At 41.6% G+C, this 21,392-nt stretch overlaps 1 protein-coding gene and 1 long non-coding RNA gene across 2 annotated transcripts in view; both read left to right on the top strand.

The window, feature by feature from the left end:
- The window catches only part of sorcs2 (sortilin-related VPS10 domain containing receptor 2), a 582,832-nt gene that overhangs the window by 93,993 nt on the left and 467,447 nt on the right, over positions 1-21,392 (top strand).
- On the top strand, positions 7,409-9,269 carry LOC115590231 (uncharacterized). Its single transcript, XR_003985716.1, has 3 exons — positions 7,409-7,810; positions 7,896-7,957; positions 8,061-9,269. It is a non-coding gene; the product is annotated as an uncharacterized LOC115590231 (long non-coding RNA).

Below are 21,392 nucleotides of genomic sequence, written 5' to 3'. Positions count from 1 at the left end.
GGATATAATATACTTTTGTAAACAAAAGGCACCTTTTGCAAAGTAAAGTTTTTAATGAAAGTTAACACTTTATGAATACCAATATGGAAACTGATCTGTTTTTAAACTAGCAAGCAATCTGACATGTTAAATGTATGTTTACAAAGCATTTTATAAAAAGGGACCTATTCTTTTCAAAAGAATGCACTTTTATTCATTCTTCAAGTGAGTTTGAAGCTGCACTGTTTACAATGGCAGGGCAAATTTGTTTAAAATAAAAGCATTAAAATAAATGCAATTTTTTTTAATAAATCGTAAATCGATTTCGGTGTAAAAAAAATCGGAGATTCAATTTTTAGGCCATATCGCCCAGCCCTACCTCCTACGCAGGGCCGAATTGGGGCTCTAAGCTTAATTTTATTTTGAGGCCCTCCCTCCCTCGCATTACAAAATTACTGTGTCACGAAATGCCATTTAGGTTTACAACCTTTATTATTAGGAACAAATCAAATGAACAGCCTCTTTCAACAATGGAAGTGAAGTCTGACACAACCTTAAAAGGCCTGCAGCGCACAATTTTAACCCGATGGGTGTGCTGGCCACAGAGCAGGATCAACTGGTTGTGCACATGGAGTAGTGATAGCATCTGTAGCTGAAGAGATGTTGCTTGATGGCCCTGGTGACGTACTGGGCGCTGGCTCCGTGTCACACTTAGTAACAAACTGCAGCATTGACTCTATTTTGAGAAATCCATCGTACAAGCAGATTATTAAGATTTGTTTTGGTCTTAATCTTAATTTACACAATGAAATTAATGTAAATACTAGCCTCACAAAGATTAAAATACAATTAATGCAAATATGACTACAACTAATAATAATATTCATTATGATTTGATTTGATGATATTTCTAAATTTAAATATTTTTATATACTTATTTTTACATTTTGTACTTAGGTTCTATATTCCTACACTGCTTTTTGCTGCTGCAGTGCTTTATATTTCTCCATTGTGTGTCAAAAAACGGATTATCTTAATGTATCTTATCTTATCCAATCATATGAACTAAATTCACCAAGAGATGGCAACATTTTACCTCCACAGAAATAGCCCAAAAGTTCTATTGATAGCATAGATTGACAGGCTACAAACCTGAGCTAACATAGAACAACCAACTGGTCAATTAACCACTCCTTTTTAAACAGAGGTGAATGTATGCAGTTAACAAGACATTCAATAAATGATAATCAGGGCCGTTGGAAAATGTAATCTCCAGCCACATCTAGAGAGAATTTTCCTATCTTCTGTCTCATGATTAGCAGGGTAGTAGCTGGGGTGTTTATGCCACAAAGTTTTTATTTTTTATTTCAACAACATACCCACCTTCAAGTGAAGCACGAGCCTCCTCTTGTTTTGACTTTTTCTTTTTTTTGCTTGCTCCCAATTCATATTCATATACTGATTGGTCAGATGCAGGTCGCTGTCAATCTTTGCGGCTACGCGTGCGGTGTCAGCTTACTCTTTTCTTCTCTTTCCTGACTCGGGCTGACTTGGTGCTCTATGCGGGCCTCACGGCAGCAATGCACATTCTTTGCGCATTTGCAGAAAAAGCGTCCCCTTGTGCAAAATGGGGCCCCCCATGGATTGTGGGGCCCTATGCACAGCGTGTGTTCTGCTTGTAGGGAGGGGCGGCGCTGCTCCTACGTGTGTATATTCTTCCACCCTTTTCCACCTCTTAACCTTCTAGTGTGTGTGTGTGTGTGTTTATACTGCCCTTGCAGCGCGTATCTTATGCACAGCTAAACAGTCAGTTAATCTCCAAATGTCCTCCAATAAACACACAAGGCTTGACTTTTCTTGGTTTTACCGAAGACTTGTTTCCATATTTGATTTAATTGTAAAACTGAAACATTCAAGAGATAAAACATAAATCAGTACAAAAAACTATGTACATGTAGAAATTACATATTACAATTACATACTTTGCAAAAATAGCTGATTAATTAACAGATGAATGTACTGAGCAGTGATGGTCTTGCCTGCCTGAGCTCAATTGAAGCATGTGTTGCAGAGCATGCATGACTGCATCAACCTGTGCCTAGTAGATGGCAGCACAGAACATGAATGTGTGTGTGTGTGCTTGTGTGTGTTGTATGCACACAGTGGTGCAGTCATACCTCACTGGACTTTGTGATTCTGCCTCAGACAGAACACACTGATGGAAATCACTTTACCTCCCCTGCCCAGTCACACACACATACACACACACACACACACAAACACACACACAACCATTTCGCTGTTTTCTCTCTGGACTCCACATCCCATCCTACTCTGTGATAATCCACTCACCTTGGCTACACTTCCATCTCTGCGTCTTGAATTTTTTGATCCCATCTTCTGCTCGTGGATGCAGTTTGACAAGCAACAGCGCTATTTAACCTCCCCAATTTGCCATCTGATTTTTTTTACAGCTCCCAGGAGGGATGCATCTTTCTTTATCAGTTGATGTCACTTTTGATTTTGCGCCAACAACTCTCTTATCTTATTAGTTCACACAGCAAAAAGCTTGCTGTCGGCAAATTTTGGGCATTATAATTCTGCTCATCCAATGAGGAGGCAAGTGTGCTTTTAAAGGCAGTTACACAAATGAGATGACCACCTACATTCACGGCCAGTGAACGGCGGTGGAACATTCAGCCAAGGATGAGCAAACGTGGGCACATTTAAATCCAAATGTGCTTTCTGTGTGAGCTTTCCCACAACAATGAGCAAGCAAAGTGATAAAACAGCACCAGCTAGAGTGCTTTCTGTGTAAATGGAGCCAAGATGGTGTCGTACGAACTGAGGTAGAGGTGGAATGTCAAAGCACCGCCGAAAGCTGAGACTTGAGTGGTAGTCATGAAGGAGAAACAAAGAATCCCCCAAATCTGGCAGAAGGAATTGAAACACGAATATCACTCTTAACTTCTTTACTTCAAAACAGGAAATATATTGGCGGACTTGAAGCACCAAATTGTATGCACTATTTTCTGGCTAATCAATTACAATACTTGCATAAATGGACTCAACAACAGCTACATACTGTCCCATGGCTTGAAGACGGCTTGACGAGAGAATAAACTATGTACCCCCATTTCAATTGCAGACCTCCCCTTTCCTACCAAAGTCAATCAAAATTAAAGCTGCAAGCAGCGTTGAACGGGCCCTCGCAGTCCACGCGCGTCGGGGCGTGCTGCCGTCGATGCATGCTGCCGTCGGGGCTTGCTGCCGTCGATGCATGCTGCCGTCGGGGCTTGCTGCCGTCGGGGCATGCTCGAGCAACACCTTCCGCTGAGGAAGTCGTTGCTTCATAATTCGATGGACTGCTATTGCCGGTCTGAAATGATGTACGCTGAAGTCAGAAAAACTGTGTGAACTACTGCATGATTGCCCGGACAAAGACTGAGTCGATGCCAGGTAAGAGAAGAACTGATTAACTGATGGGATGTGAGATGTCACCTGCTGCATGATGAAATCTGAAGAAGAGGATGAAATTGCAGCTCAAGGGGGGGTTTCACGAGTACAGTGTTCGACCCTATAGACGGCTAAACAGCATGATAGCTTTATATACTGACTGTTAACCACAGTACATATTTCAAAAGGCATCACCCACCTTCATCACGTCTTCGAAAACCACACATTTATGTAATTTACCTCAATTATCCAGAAGTTAGGGATCAGGAGAGACCAATTTCCTCATTACCAACAGCTGAACCAGCTAACCCGTTTCTATGCAGGGATCCTGCACCAATTCTCCGCATCCTCCTCTGTTTGAAAGTTGCAGTTGCGGCGAGGGATGAAATTTCGCTCCGGCGCTGATCTGCCTCTGGAGTAGTATCAGGGCCGCATCAGGGTGAATGGATAAGCCGGCGGCTCGGAGTGGGGGCATGTTGATCGGACAGTCTGATAACTGACTCAACTTAATAAAGAGAAATGTCCCACAAAGCAAGGTTACATAGCCAAACAGAAGTCGTAAAAAACGTAGTCACTGTAACTGTCTTTGGCAACTTAAGAGGAAAAAAATACCACAGCTGTACATGGAGAAGCGTACGTCCTACCAACTCTTCATCAAATTTCTGCCAGAAAAACAGCATCTGTCACCGGCAAAAACTTCAACTCACTGAGTGTTTATGATGAAAATAAATCACTGCGACGGTCAGCCCTCCGGACCGAGACTTCAGTGAATTTTCCTCCAGAAAACAGCCTCCGTCCCTGTGAGCGAGTGAGTCAGACAGGCCCTGTTAATTGATGGTGATTATGTAGTAATATAATTTAGCACGAAAAACATAACTTTGTCACTTTCCAGGATGTTCCAGGATCTCAATCACTACACATTATAACAGCATCCATATGATTATGAACTATCCGCGGGTTGAGATTGACGGGAGAAACCGGGGAAACACCTTAAAAACACACCTACGTCATCATCATGATGTGGACCATCACACCTCTTTAGGAGCCGCAGCGCCGGCTTTCTGTGTGAATTACACAGCTGTTCGTCTTTAAGGCAGAAATGCTTCGCTCTGTGTGAATCACCATTGGCGGAGAATGGGTGAACCAACGCTCCGGAGATAATGCAGTGTAGGGCTACTGAGAAACTATCCACGATCCTGGACTGCAGAGTCCCACTGTCTCCCGCACTCTGCCTTTAAGGCGACACTTCAGATACTCCCTTTCCTCCAAAATACACGATCCAAGTCCTTGGCTCTCTAGCTATTGCTAAGATTATAGTCTTTCAAAACTGGAAATCTAGAACATCTTGCCATTTCATCCATTGGACCAACCTAATCTCAGAATGCATTTCAATAGAAGAAACTGCAGCATACAAAAAGAGCAATATCTCTGCCTCTAAAGATATGTGGGATCTGTTCATAACCTTTCTACAAATTAAACAGTAAAAAAATCCATGTATATTCTCATCACCCTATCTTCACTCCTCCCTACCACTTTCCTCCCTTTCCCCTCTACTTCCCATTCCTCACAAACAACTCCTTTTATTCACACACTAAATTCAGATACAACAACACTCATAATCATAGCACTACACTTTCTCTCGTGTATTTTCACCCACACAATCCACATCATGGTTCTAAATGCAGGTCCATTGCAAGCTTCCAAAACTCAAACCATTCCCACTCTAGCCCAACAGCTGGCTAAGACTCTGATTTAAATTGTTCTAAAATATCTCGGATGTTGATCTATCTGTCATAATCTCACTTTTCTCCGTTTCCGCTATGCAATTGCTTGTTCTTGTCCTTGTCTGTCTGCCTGTCTGTCCCACCAGTTAGTTAAACTTTTTTTGATTATTTGTTGTTGTTTCTCTCGTTTTGTTTGTTTTGTTTGTGTTAGGGTGAGTGGGTTTTGGAGTTGCTTAAACCATTTTTTTTATTTTATTTTGTTGTATACCTATGCTTGAATAAAGGGCCAAAAAAAAAAAGGAATTGAAACATTTTCCCTCTCTCATGGAAAAAATAAATTTCACACATGCTGTACATGTAGACATTTAAAGTAAAATCAATTAGAGTATACCTGAAATGTAAAACTGAAGAGGAGAATGGTAGGCTCTGTATACAGTCAAATGAGTAGATGCATCTCATTTGTTCTACCCCTAAATTCCACCAGATTCGTGTTCGGTCCGTCTCCGCTCTGCCCTATGTGTGTACTTCTACTGGCTCTGCTGCACTATGTATCAACTCCGTAGCAGCTCTGGCAGTCCGGACCCTTCCATTGCAGATACGCAAGGCCTCTATTTCTGCCAAATTCAGCACAGAGCAGACAGGAAGTCAGACACCGAAACAACAACATAACATCTGGTTAATTTCATAATAAAACAACCAGAGCAAACATCTCAAAAAAAAAAAAACAATTCAAGCACTTCTTCTAATCCTTCAGTTGAGAACACTTCTTGTTGTTGTGTTTATAACACATACCTATAAGTGCGGTCACACGGATTCTGTAATTATTGCAGGAATTCCTCAACTCCAGCTACCTGGCAGTGCTGCGCTGTGCTACACCCAAAACGGGGCCAGTGGGGGATGACGAATGATGGCAAAACCTAAGTGGATCAATTCCGCAAAGTGCAGCCAACCAGTGGAATTCCTAGGTTACTGCAATTAATAAATCAAGTACTCTGACAAGAAGAAAAATAAATAAATTGGTAACTGTGGCTGTTGGTGGTGTTGTGTTGCTGAATACTGTAAGCAATTACAATGATGTGCTGTGCTTAAGGTACACAGTCTCTGAGCCTCTCACTCAGCAGCTAACCAGCTAGCACAAAGCTGAGTCAAAGAACAGAGTTGCAGCGGCAGCAACTGACTCATTCAGCAACAACTGTTAAGGCCCCCACACACCGCCCAGACTGAAACCAACAGCCAACGGCCTTTATTCGACCACTCTGTTGCCTCTTGTCAGACCCGTTCGGCAGAAAAGTTGCATTGAACACACTGCTTCGACGTGCTGCCAACTCTACAGTAGCGTGTACGTTCTGCGCTAGCGTGAAAAAGATGCTCGACAAGAGCTTTATGCACGCAACTCTCTTTACTTTCGATCAAAACATAACTTAACTATTCCAGACAAAAACAGCTGCATACTATACATGCAGCGAGGCATAACCAAATGAAAGCAGATTCATTCGTCCTGAACGTACATAACAGCTAGTCTCGTGCCAGTAACGTTACTCCAAAACATGAAAACGGGGAATGACAGAACAGAGCGCAGGGAAAAACAAAGCACACACAGTATTCCGCCCCTCCCACACACCATGCTGATTCGCTAGCACACCGCCAATCAGAATGGTCATACAGCTGGCACACAACCAATCAGAGAAGACTGCCGACAGCCAACCTCCTCAGACTTCACATGCTGAAAGCTTCCAACGCAGCTGAACACACCAAACAGATTTTTTCGGGACCTCGTCCGAGTCTCCCCAAACGCTTCAGACGTCCAACGGTTGGGCCGGTGTGTTCCATCCTTTACGACTTTAGCCCTTTCAGACTGAGGACTTTTGTGACCTCTTCTTTGCTTGTGTTTGTATGATTATGGCATTTTTCAGAGCTGTTTATTTATAAATGTATTAGACTAAAAGAGCCAAAAGAGCTTGTTGAAAGAAAGAAACTACTAACATTTCTCTCAGCTGGCCAGCTCGAGCTATAGGGCAGTTGGTGTTGGTGTAGTCCGTCAGTTACATTCATCTGTTTTGGGGGAGTGGCTATAGACCCCTTCTGACCCTACGTCACGATTACGTCACGTGTTCAGCTGGAGGCAAAACAAACCGATTTTGGAGGCAACTGCTAACGTTAGTAGCTCCCGGACTTCGCCATCTGTGCTACCATGGTGTCATCTTGTTGTGTTGTCGGGTGCCAGAACCGAAAGAGTAATGGCTTAAATCTAAAATATTACCGTATACCACCTGCCAGCCAGAAGACAACTATGGCTGAATGCAATCAGAAGAACAGACTGGACGGAGGCAATCATCAAAAATGCTCGTGTTTGCAGCTCGCACTTCATATCAGGTAATTACTACTAACGTTACTAGCTAGATAACTAGCTAAATACATAATTTTCTTGTGTATCTTGCCATTCCTAACATTTGGTAGCTAACTAACTTAGTAGCTTAATTTAACATGTCCAACCAACCAGTATGCTAACGTTAGCTTAGACTGCCTGACACTGATAAAGCTTCATCTTATTTTGTAGGCAAGGCTTCTACAGATGAAAACAGTCCAGACTTTGTTCCCTCTGTTTTTTCCTATGGACGGCAGAGTAGCAGGCCTATGGAAAAGATTGCAAGGTTTGTCAAATTGAGGTTTATAAACTGTGTGACTAACCCTACCTTCTTGTATGCAGGCTTTTAACTCTGTCTCACTCTCTCTAAGACTGGAAAGAAAAAGGAAAAGGGATACTCGGACAGATAAGCAGGAGGAGGCGTCTTGCCATGGTGAGAACATAAATTCTGTAGTTTTAGGTATTCTATGTCATACATAATTATTATTATTATTATATTGCGCTGACACTGAAGACACTGTGCAAATGTCTTCCAGGTGATGATGTTCCAATGACAGCAGATGACCCAGAAGAGACTATGGTCCCACAAGAAGCCTTCAACAGTCTCAGTCAGAAGTATAACCAACTCAGTACTGAATATGGTAACCTGAGAAATGACTGTTACAGACTCAGAGAGGAGAATGCAAGATTGAAAGAGGAGCTTCAGAAATCACACTTCTCCTTTTCCACGGTCAAAGACAATGCTAATTACTTGCTATTTCTCACTGGGTTAACTTCAGTCCTCTTCAATTGGTTAATGGGTAAAATAAAATGTGGTGTGCAGAAGCTATATGCATCTCTCACACTAGAAGATCATTTATTAATGGTTCTAATGAAACTGAGATTGGGACTCAGTAATAGAGATATAGCATATAGGTTCAGAGCCTCTGAAGGCACAGTTTCCAACATTCTAAGATCCTGGCTACCTGTAATGGCAAAAATGTTAAAATCTATTATTAAGTGGCCGGCAAAGGGGGCTATCCTTCAAAATATGCCAAAAAGTTTCAGGCGACGTTTCAAGAGGTGCCGGTGTATAATTGACTGTACGGAAATTTTCATAGAGAGACCTACTAACTTGACTGCTAGAGCTCAGACCTGGTCCAACTACAAACACAATAATACAGTTAAGTACCTGGTGGGAATAACTCCGGCAGGGGCAGTTTCATTTCCTGTCCAAAGGCTGGGGTGGGAGAGTGTCAGATAAACAAATAACACTGGAATCAGGATTTTTAGACCTACTAGAGCCAAGAGATGAAATCTTAGCAGACAGGGGATTCTTGATCAGGGATGAACTTGCTGCATATGGTGCCACCTTGCGTGTACCAAGTTTCACTAAAGGAAAGAGTCAGTTACCGGCATGTGAAGTAGACTCATCAAGACAACTGGCACGTGTGAGAATACATGTAGAGAGAGTTATAAGCAGATGGAAGAGTTTCAAAATTTTGCATTCTGTTATTCCAATTTCCCAAATTAGCCTGTTGGATGATATGGTGATTGTTTGTGGTGCCCTGACGAATTTCTGCAAATCTGTAGTGCCAAAATAGAGTAACGTGTATGAAATGTATTGTGTCAGTAAAACTATGAACTCAGAACATAAATGCTTTTTTTACTCGTTCACTTTTCTACACTGCTCCTTTTGAGAAACCTTTCATACTATGAGCTTTTTTCTAGATTGTGATAATTGTTATACTTCATTGTTATGATTGTTTGGGATAAGAATTTAAGAAGATTGAAATAATCATCAAATAAAACTCAAATCGAATTACAGTGTCTTCATTTAATGTACAGCAAATGACTACCTCTTATTTTAAATGTCACTATTTCAACATCAGTAACTGTATTTCAGATAGGTAAGTAATATCAAAGAAAAAGTATTGTCTTAATTCATTGTCCAGAAATAGAAACATATATACAAGTGCAAAGTGTAAATACAAGTGCAAATTATATACAGGTATAGTTATAGACTGGTACATGAAACAAATCAGGACTATTGGCTCACAAAGTTACTCTGCTGTGTGCACTAGCCGAATGTGGGATCAATGCAGCAATCTAGACAGGTATAGTTATAGACTGGTACATGAAACAAATCAGGACTATTGGCTCACAAAGTTACTCTGCTGTGTGCACTAGCCGAATGTGGGATCAATGCAGCAATCTAGACTTTATGCTGAACCCCCATTCTCTCTCAATCCACTCCTCTTCACCCCCCCCCCCCCTCCCCCCTCGCTCTCGTCCCTCTCCTCCACTCCCTCCTACCCCCTCCCTCTAAACTGCCCTGTTTAGATGGATGCAGATGGGTCAGGTGTACAGTTCATCTACACAGACTGCAGTGCCAGTTCTTCAGCCTCCTTTTAACTTGTACACAATCATAATGGAAGCTATGTTTGCACATCACACACTTGATCATTTTTCCGAACTCTGGCTTTTTGCATGTGTTACAAGAAACTGGTGGTTTAAGGGCAGGGTCTTGGCTGCGGGTCAGAAGTTCTGGCAAGATACAAGAGAAATAACACTGTTTTGCTATAGGTAAAGCCTTCTGCAAGAGCTCTTCATCTCTTGTGATGCGATTCACAATCATCTCTGGAATTGTCCACACAATAAAATCACAATATTTTACATTGCAGACATGAATATGTAGTTGAACCTGGTAGTAGTAGGGGTGCGTTTTCTTTAGGTCATAGTTTTGGTCAAGGCAGAAATCATCAGTGACCTCCAGTAGGCCTTCCCTGTACTTATATGGAGACTTGATTTCCACCACCCCCTCCCCACAGCAGTCACATACTACTTTAGCATCAGGAGATGCGCCAAGGTGGGGTTCATCAGGCCGTATCGCAAAACCAGAGAGGCTAACCTTTGCATTCTTGTGAATTTTGTTGACCTCTTTGGCGTAGCACTCCCTAGCCATTTCCTCCTGTTCTCTTCCCCACACAACAGCTGGAACCTGTATGTTGGTGTCATCATAGTGCATGATTTTCTTCAGGGTGGTTTCGAAAAAATGGTCACCATTACCTGTACACACACTATAAAATGTTGTGCTGGTAATCCTGCCTTCCCTGTGAGTGTGCCAGTCTTGGGACTTTGCCTGCTGTTTTGTTTTCGCTTCTAGTCTCTCACACTGGTCAGGGTGGATGTTGCGCTTCATGTTGAGGTAAGCCTCTTCACATTTCTCAGCTATGCCAACTTGGTTCTGCTGTTGGAGTGTGGGGTCGTACATGGCAGAGAGTGGCTCTGGCAACTCCTCCAGCAGATCCTCTTCTAGCTCACACTCTGATGCAGTGTCAGTCTCACTGTCCTCCATGCTGGTTAGAATGGCAGCGTCAGGGGAAATCAAGCGGAGTTCTTGGATATCTTCATCTGTGAGTTCTAGAGGAAGAGGAAGGAAAAAAACGCATTATCTTGGATTATATTAATATAGCACCATGAACATGCTATCATTGGTTGTATTTGGTGTACTGTAGACTAATGGATTTATGTGTTAAATACAGCTCTTTTGAATCTTTAAACCTGCTTCACACTAACACAGACCCTGATACAGATACTACACTGCAAACCTGCGTCAGACTACCTTTCTTTTTTGTCTATTTTTTCTGTATGTAAAGTTGTACTGAGTCAGAAGTGAAAAGTATGACTTGACTTGAAAGTAAACTTAAACCTCAAGTAATGACAATCATTATTTACTCAGAACTCTGTGTGTGTATGTTTCTCTCTCTCTCTCCCTCTCAATAATTCCTCCCTTCCACTTTCTCTCTCCATCCCATCCCTTTCTCTCATTCTATTTCCCTTCAATTTCACTCTCTCCATGTTCCCTGCCTTTCCCTCTCTCTCCTTCTGTCTGTCTTTCATTCAATTTCCCCTTGCTCTCCCTCCATTTCCCCTCCCTTTCACTCACTCTTTCTCTCTCTCCCTCTCTTCCCCCATTTCCCATCTCTTTTACTCTCTCTTATTATCTTTCACTCTGTCTCCTCTCTTTTCACTCCCTCCCTATCTCTCCTACCCTTTCACTCCCTTTCCTGCTCTCCCTCTGTGTCTCTACCTTTCTCCCACCCTTCATCCTTCCCTGTCACTTCCCTTCCTTTTCCCATCTCCCTCCGTCCCTCCCACACACTCTGACAATGATCATGACTGGCCAGACCCTAATACTGGTACCTCCTGCACTGCTACTGAACTTTCTGACTTTGGCTGAGGCTGCTGTCAACTTTCCTGTCGAAGGCCTCTGGAATTTGATGTCACTAAGCCTGGCTGGTTTGACCTCTCTCTTTGTCCCTTTCCAGAGGCATTCTCCTGATGTGACTGCTGGCTGTGCTGTTCTCCCCATCCTAACATACAACTCCACCTTAAATAGTATGGCTGCTGAATGACTGCAACAGGATCCTAGGCTGCAATATCAGATAGAAAATTAACTGAGTGATAGCTAACATGTTTATAGAGCATAACAACGACTAACATTGAAATGCTAAACTGCAATGCCTGTTAATTATCTTACTGTTTCTGGCCTGTGCTATAGGCTACCATCACAATAACTAAACACATGATGTGAAAATAGGCTAGAAAACATGAGATGTAAGTTACTTACCCAGCCATGCAAGTGCAGTTTGCAGTGAAGACGTAGTTGTTTGTTCGACTCACGATAACCCAAGCCTGGTACATCGTTGTCTTGTGGCCTTGGCGCTGGCTGGGTAAAACTTCGGCTCGCACAACACAAAACTCATCTGATATATCTTTGTATTGCAAGTCTTGGACATGACCATTTAGGACATAGTTGTAGGCATCTAGTGATTTATACGCCCTAAGTTTTTCTTTACTGTAGACGCTTGGTTTCTCTATGAAGTAAGTGTAAATCTCCGGCCATTCAACGGAGGGTAAACCTGTCACGTCGTCTTTCCATTGAGTGAGCGCGTAAGGGTCGGTCAAGATGGTCCCATCTGATAAGGTCAATTTTTTTAAATAACACTCCCTATCCCGTACAGTGAGTGTCTGTACATAATGCGATACATTCTCACCTTCTTTAGCCATTTTGTGTACGATACTAGCTAGCTAGCCACTGTGTTCAAATGTTTCTTCTGCCTCCAGTGATCGCCCCGCCCACCCGGATGTTTACAATCTGTGAAGGGGTCTATTGAGAGGCCTGAAGAGAGGAGACAGGATTTTTTCTGTTTGATACCTTCAAAGTTTAGCTACCTCTTCCAAGTTTCCCCAGTCTTAACAATAGATCAGTCCGTAGGGACTTGGCTTCAGGACTTGAAGGTCGCCGGTTCAAGTCCCACTTGGATCAAAAAAGGTATTATGAAGACTAGTAGTTGGAGAATGCCAGTTCATGTCCTGGGCATTGCCGAGGTGCCCTTGAGTAAGGCACTGACCTCTCCTCCATCATCTCCTCTACACTGTGGGGGTGGAAAAAAGAATTTCCCCTTGTGGGATTACTAATTGTATATAAAAAAAGAATACACTTGTCTTTCCTCCATTTTAGTCATGGTTCAAATGTCTACACTAATTTTTGCAAATTAGGAAAATGTCACAAACCTACTTTTTCAAACTCCTCCAAGGCAATTTCAATGATTTGCACTAAACTTTGCACACAGCATCTGTGGATACTCCTGACAAAAAGTTATTAAAAAATAATTTTGATATTCCAAAGAATACTCAAGTTAACTTCCTGCAGATTTTGTTCCAAACAGGAAGTGCTGCATGTCTCCACATTGGTGTGTCCGAAAGACATGAAACTCAGGTTATTACTTCCCCATGAGCCCCTAAGGCTCTGTGCAAAATTGGGCGATGACCACTAGGTGGCACTCTTTAAATTGAAGAGTTTTATATCTCCACATCGGTTGGTCGGATTAAGACAAAACTTGGTACAATCATTGCCAATGCCCTCCTGAGGACAGCTGTCAAAGGTGTTACCAGTCCGCTACTAGGTGGCACTCTGGTGGCAGTCTAAGTCTATTTAAATATTTGGCACTGTGCCCACACCATAACACTTATGCCACTGAAATTTATAGGGGTGGTATAGACTTGCCCCTGTTACTCACACACCAGCAATGAACTTTTCGAAACAATGAATTTTCAAACTCCTCCTAGGCGATTTGGCCGATTTGCACCAAACTTTTCATGTAGTGCCTGTGGACACTCTTGACAAAAAGACAAAAAGTATTGTGGTAGTACAAAAAACGCCCAAGATATAGAACAATAATTTCCTGCTCATTGTGGTCAAAATAGACAGTCTTACATATCTTGACGAAATACTGTCCCATTACTAGAGATGCACCAATCGATCGGCAACCGATCGCAATTGGCCGAGTTTTGATCGGAGTTCTCAAAATAGATAAATCAGGCCGATCAGATGACGTTTCAATATAGAGACAGTGCATTGACTGCATGCAGGGTGGGAATTTCACGGCGGCCATGGCTGCTGTTGCCCCACACTTTGGCCTTGATGCAGCGTGAAAAAAAAACTCATCGTACAGACACAGTGGCCTCTGTGCCCCTGGCCCGGTCAGCGTAGCGGGCTTGCCTTTAATTAACAGCCACCTGAGTGCACAGTAGTCACTCACAGTAACTTCAGTGAGTCCGCGGTTCGCGCAGATGGAGTCTCATCATCACGATGATCTCACGTGAAAGCATCTCATACAGCAGCAGCTTCTCAAAACAGAAGTACGAAACTTACAGCACAGCGAGCGAGCGCAGCCGGTTTTGACATGATACGTAACTGACTTATGTGGTAGGATTTAGTCCGGTAAAGTTGGAAATATATTCACAGATTCGAACTTCCCGGATCAATAACTCATAAGTGAAACCTTGTTAAAACACAAACGACGGCTCTTTCCTACCTTAGTGAGGAAGACAACGAGCTAGAACCGTATTTTCATCTAAACGAGCGTCTGGACATTAACTCTGGTCTGTATGATCAGCCGGCTGTGAGACGAGGGCGCAGGGACCGTCTACAAAGTGCAGCACTGAAAAGAGAAACTACAAAAAAATTCAATAACTTTTATTCAGAGTGTAGTGCCACCAAAATCACACCACACATCAGTGGTCTCCTGCTGTTATTCTACAATTTTTTGTTTGGAAAAAATGTGCTTTGCCATAATTTTGGGGAATTTCTATTGGGATAAATATTCAATAACACTAATATTCAGTGTGGTGTCACAAAAATCACCTCACCCTAACCCTACTTGACAAAAACTACTTTATAATGTAACTTTAACTTGATTTTGGTATTAGAAAATGTGTTAATACATAATCCATGTCTTATTATAAATTAGGATCTTATGGTATCAGTCTGAAAGGTAAATCAACAAATTTTACTCAGTGGCCTTTGTGCCCTGTCATGTGGCCTTGGTGCCCCTGAAAACAAAAGTGCAGGCCAAATGGACTTGCCCCTAAAATGACAAAATTCCCACCCTGACTGCATGCATTCCCACTAGTAATCTACGGTTACTCTATGTAAGCTGAGTCCAAGTTGTCTCTAAGAGAGTCTCTAGAGTGTGAAATATTGCACATTGCCTCAGCCTGCAATAAAACTGTGGTCAATTCATGATACTTTCTCATCTCCTAACTTTTATTCTTAATAATACAATGTCAATGATGTGTAAGAAGAATCATTAATTAAATATATGAAAGTTACACAAGACAACAATATAGAATCATTTATTGATTTGACACTGTGATCGGTGATCGGCAATATCGGGATCGGCTGATACTGCTTTTGGTGATCGGTGATCGGCCCCAAAAATCCTGATCGGTGCATCTCTACCCATTACCACTAAACTTTTGCTAATTGTGTTCCATGGCCTGATGATGGTTTTTGCAAAATTCGGCACAAATCAGCCAATAGGTGGCGTTTTTATTGCCAAATGACGAAAGAACGGCTTGACTGCCTACACTTTTGATTGCTCATTCAGGCTTTCTCCACCAGTGGGCAGTGCTGCCTTGCAATGGATACAAACCTCTGTTTACGAGTCTGTAGGGCCATACAGTGTAGTCCTCTCATTAGGAGTTCTTCTGACTTCAGTGTACATTATCTAATACTGGCAGGAGCAGGCAACCGAATTAGAAAGGAAAAACTTCCTCAATGGAAGGTATGCATGAACAAGCCCCGACAGCAGTATGCCCTCATATGCATGGACTGCGAGGGCCCGTTCATTGCTGCTTGCAGCTTTAATTTTTCTTTTCATTCTCCCACTTCGACTGCACTATTGGAGTCCTGAACATACCCCAAAAGTCACCACATTTGGAACATATGTCACATCTGGCGAAAATTGCAATACTGCATTGCAATTGGGTGCGGGTGTGGCCAGGGGACTCTACAGCACCTCCTACTGTAATGCCTTGCCTCCTACATGCACATCCATTAACGAAATTCGGTATGCAAAAAACCCTCTTGGACCCATACCCTCAGTAAAGCAGGAAGTCTGCAATTTAGATTTTTGCCTAGATTTTCCCCATATCTATGCCTCATACTTTTATGAACTCCTCCTATAGATTTAACACCACAGACGTCACACTGACTCAGTATCATCCTCAGATGTTGAAGATGAAAAGTTATCAAAAGCTTTTGCCTCCTTCATACCTGGTGGGCGGGGCAGTGCCGTCCATTTTGATGATTCGCCATAAACCATCAATTCCTTATAACTTCTACATACAATTTCCAATCTCAGCCAAATTGCTCAAACATGTAGAGGGTGTCACCCTGAATTTGTCAGTGCATCAATACTGTGTCATATCTGTAGCGCCACCCACTGGACACAGGAAGTAAGCCTCATGTCATTCAATCACACTTCCTGCATGCACATACATGAAAGAAATTAGGTATGCATGTATATCATGACGAGACGCACAAACATGCGTGGAGAGAGGGCCCGTTCATTGCTGCTTGCAGCTTTAATAGTAATTATATGCACTTCTCAAATTGACAGGAATCTGCTGTCATTGAGGATGTTCCTGTTCTCTGACTCACTAATGAAAAATAAATTCAAATTCATATGTATTATCCAGCTGCAGCCTTTAAATTGTCAGATTCATTGTATCAGTAGCATTTCTTTTCAGTAACTAAGGGGCCGTCCACACGGACGACAACAATCTTTTTTTCCTCCGTCTTTCTCTGCATCGTTTCAAGAATATTTGGGTCCATACGGATCCACTGAAAATGGACGAAAATGCTGTAGTTTATATTCCAGGCCTATAGGTGTCGCTTGAAGTTCACCAAAAACGGAGAAGAAGAGACGGAGCATGCGCATAAAGTTTGCATGCTGTAAACAAATAGACAGTAGACAGAGAAACCGAACACAACAAGAAGAAGAGAAAAATGTCTACTGCAAGGAAACCAGAATCGTTTGTGTGGACTGATAATGAGGCCGAACTGCTGCTGCGACTCACACTCAACTACAAGGCGAGTAAGTTGCAAGAAAGCCTCAATGTCTTCTGCGGCATGAACACGAGCATGTAGTCCGCGAGTGTTGTTGTTGTTGTTATGAGACGTCACGGGATTCAGAGGTCGAAGGCAAGAGGTCGAGGGGTGGGGGGATGGCATCATCGCTTCGGAAAGTATGCGGATTCGCTGTCCACACGGAAACGGGACAGCTGCGTTTTCGGATTTTTCACCCTGAGACCCATTTTCAAAAAGTGCGTTTTCAGGCGCTGCGTTTTCAGGGTTCGGCTTCTTTATAAATAAAAATCTGTGTGACTGTTGCATGTGAATGAGGAAAGTCTTGCGTCACAATGAAGTAAATGATATACAGCAAGACTTTCCCTTTTGCTTCCTACACAAGAGATGCCTTGACATGTGGATAAACCTGGTCTCACCAATCTCACTGCGCTGCAATTACTTTCTTTAGCACCATTTTTCCACACACACACACACACACACACACACATATATATATATATACGTATATATATATATATATATACGTATATATATATATATATATATATATATATATATACGTATATATATATATATATATATATATATATACGTATATATATATATATATATATATATACGTATATATATATATATATATATACGTATATATATATATATATATACGTATATATATATATATATATATATATATATATATATATATATATATATACAGTATATATATATATATATATATATACAGTATATATATATAAGGCTCCTGCCGCCACCATCACCCCTTCTACCTTTGGGTCAAACTCTTCCAGCATGGTTTTAATGATACCTCCCCTTCCTCCGTGCTCAGTAGAGACATTAATAGTAAAGGTTAGTGGATTGCACACTTGAATCACACAGTGTGCTCTCACTGAAGGCAGGCGGCTGCAATGAAGATTACCCCGGGAGTTAGGATTGCTTTACAGGCCTGTAAACATGTTCATTGCAGTATGGCATTTAGACATTTAAGAGCCATCTCTATTGCATTTTATTTATTAGGAGGTGGATGTCCATCATGGTGATGCATGCTAGCTGTTAGAGCCTGAGATAGTTGTACTGCTGCAAACTCCAATTATTGATATCTGTGTTGGATGTTGGATGAATCACAATACTAAGACCAGGGCAGTATACTTTTGATTGTTGAACATATATTTATATAGTGTCTTGTTTTGAACATAATGTTGAACAGCCAAAGCCCGCTGAGCCAATGTACTGTATACAGTCTGATCTGTGTGTGGGGGTCTGTGGGTGTGTGTCTTAAGGGGGTGACAAACCCCTTGGAAACCGTTTGCTAGTCTATGCCTTATCTGTCCAAGTAGTTAAAACCCAGCCTGTTAGAATGCTTATCAGGCTCAAGTTTCTGCCACCATTGTAGGTCTCTGTAGACTAAGATATCCACATCTGTTTGCTGATACTGTTTCTTTGGTGTGAGTCTGTCTGGGCAGTTGGTGAAATTTGGTTTTAAACAATGCAACATTTTGGAAAGAGATGACAAACAAAAAAAACATTTTTTGAACCAGTACACTTAAACATACAGTAATGTGAACTTTGCTTCAGTTCGCATTACTGAGTGTGCTCACCATATTGTGCTCACCATATTTCTTGTTCTACTTTTACATAACATCTTAGTATTTGTTATTCCAGTTATGCCAAGGTATCATAGTCTTGTTTTAGGCACATAGCTGGAGACTGGACATGGTTAGCCTTGGTTTGCATAAGACTGAAAACAGGGTAAACATCTTCATCAAAACATCAGTAAATGAAAAAAATAACAAATTACCTCCTCCAAAGCCAACATTTACATGTTTGAACTTCATGTACATAAACACAAATGAAAAACAGATGATCTGTGACTTTTGGGTTTATGTATGTGGAGCTATATTTAATTTATCTACCCAACCAGGGCAGTTTTTGCATTATCTTCTACAATAGTGCGAGTTGCCAGATATAGTCAATGAGCATGGTCATGGTATAAATGTGTTGATTGACTTTGGTCTATGTGTATTACTTTCGGCTAACATGTCCTAAATCCGGCTCTATACATAACACAGAGATATCGGTATTGATCCTCTTATCTATCTTTAGCCTTTAATATTTTATCAAACTATTCAAATGGTCAGAAGCATGTTCTGATATTACCATGTTGCTGTTGTTCCTGGAACATCATAAGTCATTTAGCTTCCTATGCTGATTATGTCCATAGCTGAAGCAAACAGTTGTAGCTGAATGGGTTAACATGAAGATGTCAGATACAACATTTTGAGAACTCCTGAAAATCTGAAACTCTTTAGAAATTAGTTTTATAGGAGGTGATGTCAGGGTTAAGTTCTTAGCTTGAAGAAGGTCTACCACCACCACCAATGAAAGTCTATAACTCCAGACCCATCGACAGTCAAACTAAGTGCAATCAGTAGCAGCTGATTTGTCTTGGTGTCTTGTCAGAGACTGTTACTGTGACAAATTGGTGTGTCTTCAGTTTGCCTGATGTTGACATCAACCCCCTCCCATGAGGCCTCACCTCTGACACCCAGGCACGTGTGGTCGTCTGACAATCCTGGCAGGCCTCTTCCTTTGGGGTCAAAGGTAGAAGTGGTGACATTAAAAAAGAAAGGGGGTAATTGAGACAAAGACTGGGGAAACACTGAGATGTTCCCTGCATTTGATAGTAATTGCCACAAAATCATCCCAACCAGATTTCATAAACAGACAAAAATGACTACAAATGTTTTATGTCATCATACTGATGGATGAATGAATAAATATTGTGACTAAGTTTGGCTCTGAATTCATAAAACTAAATCCTGCTGACCCTTGTTTTGCTGATCTTTCTTTCCTTATTATTATAAGGGCCTCTGGTCAAGCTAAACATACAGTACAGTCCGGCAGCACATGAAAGGCACCTTTTTCTTCAAACTTTTGTCTTTATATTTCTCTTGATCATTGCCAGCTATGCTGCATGTTGGCCTTTATATGGACTACTGTGAGATGCCCCACGGCAGTTAGAGAACGTGTTTTCAGCATTAAGCCACGGTTAGCAAGAGGGGGGTACCCTGTTTGAAGTCAGTACCCTAAGGGGCACATCAGGTGACGAATAGAAATTCAAACCAGTTCAGTTTAATTAAACCCTGTTGTTCCGTAAGGACCACTATCGATCCATCTACTAGTTAAAGAGTCAGGTCTGAACTCCTTCCTTTCTGCATGGCAATGTTGTACTTGAAGAACCAAGGCATTTTTCAAAATGTATTCCGCTGTTGTAACTTCACTAACAATAGATCATTTTCACATTGTGGCCATATTCCTGCTGCAGTGCTCCAGGCTGCAAGCTTTATGAATGTAGGAAACCTTACAATTGTTATCATATCACCACCTCCCAGTTGATCAGCGACCAAAAAGACAATGGAGAGTGAAACTCTGCAGGGACATCGGAGCATATTTCATGATTTCATGATTTTACAAAAACCAATAACACAATAACAGCTCAAATTTTATCCATACTGGAAGTCTCTCTCCTGGTCTTTGCGGACCGGATAAACCAGCTGGATCTCGTGGAAGTACAGGACCTTCTTCAGAGGGGCCAGATCTGGTCTGAGAGCCACCAGTTCACAGAGGTTCAGGACGGGCCCTCACAGTCCATGTGCGTTGGGGCATGCTGCTGTCGGGGCTTGTTCATGCAACACCTTCCGGAAGTTGTTCCTTTATCATTTGGTGGCCTACTCTTGCCGGTATTAAATAATCTATGCTGAAGTCAGAGGAACTCCCTGCAATCTACATAAAGAATATAGAATATTATTTATATACAAATAATGAGAGGACTACACTGTGTGACCCTACAGACTCTTAAACAGAGGTTTGTATCCATTAGCCAGGCAGTACTGCCCTCTGTTGGGGAAAGCCTACATGTACAATCAAAAGTGTAGACAGTTAAGGTGTTCTTTCGTCATTTGGCAATAAAAGCGCCACCTATTACAACAGGTTTTTCAAGTTTTATGATTTTGCGAATGGAAAGTTACAGTGAAAGTTGGCGTGGCATACATTACATAATTCAGCTATATTCAGGGAACAGGTTTAATAATGTGTAACATATTATGTTGGACTCACGTGCCCAAAACGCTTTTGCATTTAAAATAGCGCCAGCTGCAGGTCAATTTTGGTGTTAATGATTGACTGTTGGCATACACTGGTTTTATGTTTTAGATAGAAACATTTATTTTGTGCTGATTATCGATGCCATCATGCAACATAAGTCTCAAATTTAGATTTTAGATTACTTGCATTTTATTGTATCAAGTGGATGAAGAAGTATGGAACATAATGTGAAGTTTTACCTGACTGTGATGCAGAATTTTATGTTCAGCCAATAAAACCTAGTAAGACAATGCATACAAAAAGACAAAAGAAAGAAACCAAACCA

This window comes from Sparus aurata, chromosome 10 (assembly GCF_900880675.1).
Source record: "Sparus aurata chromosome 10, fSpaAur1.1, whole genome shotgun sequence".
NCBI lineage: Eukaryota > Metazoa > Chordata > Actinopteri > Spariformes > Sparidae > Sparus > Sparus aurata.
Note: the sequence above shows the minus strand (reverse complement) of the source record. Positions and strands in the feature narration are given on the sequence as shown.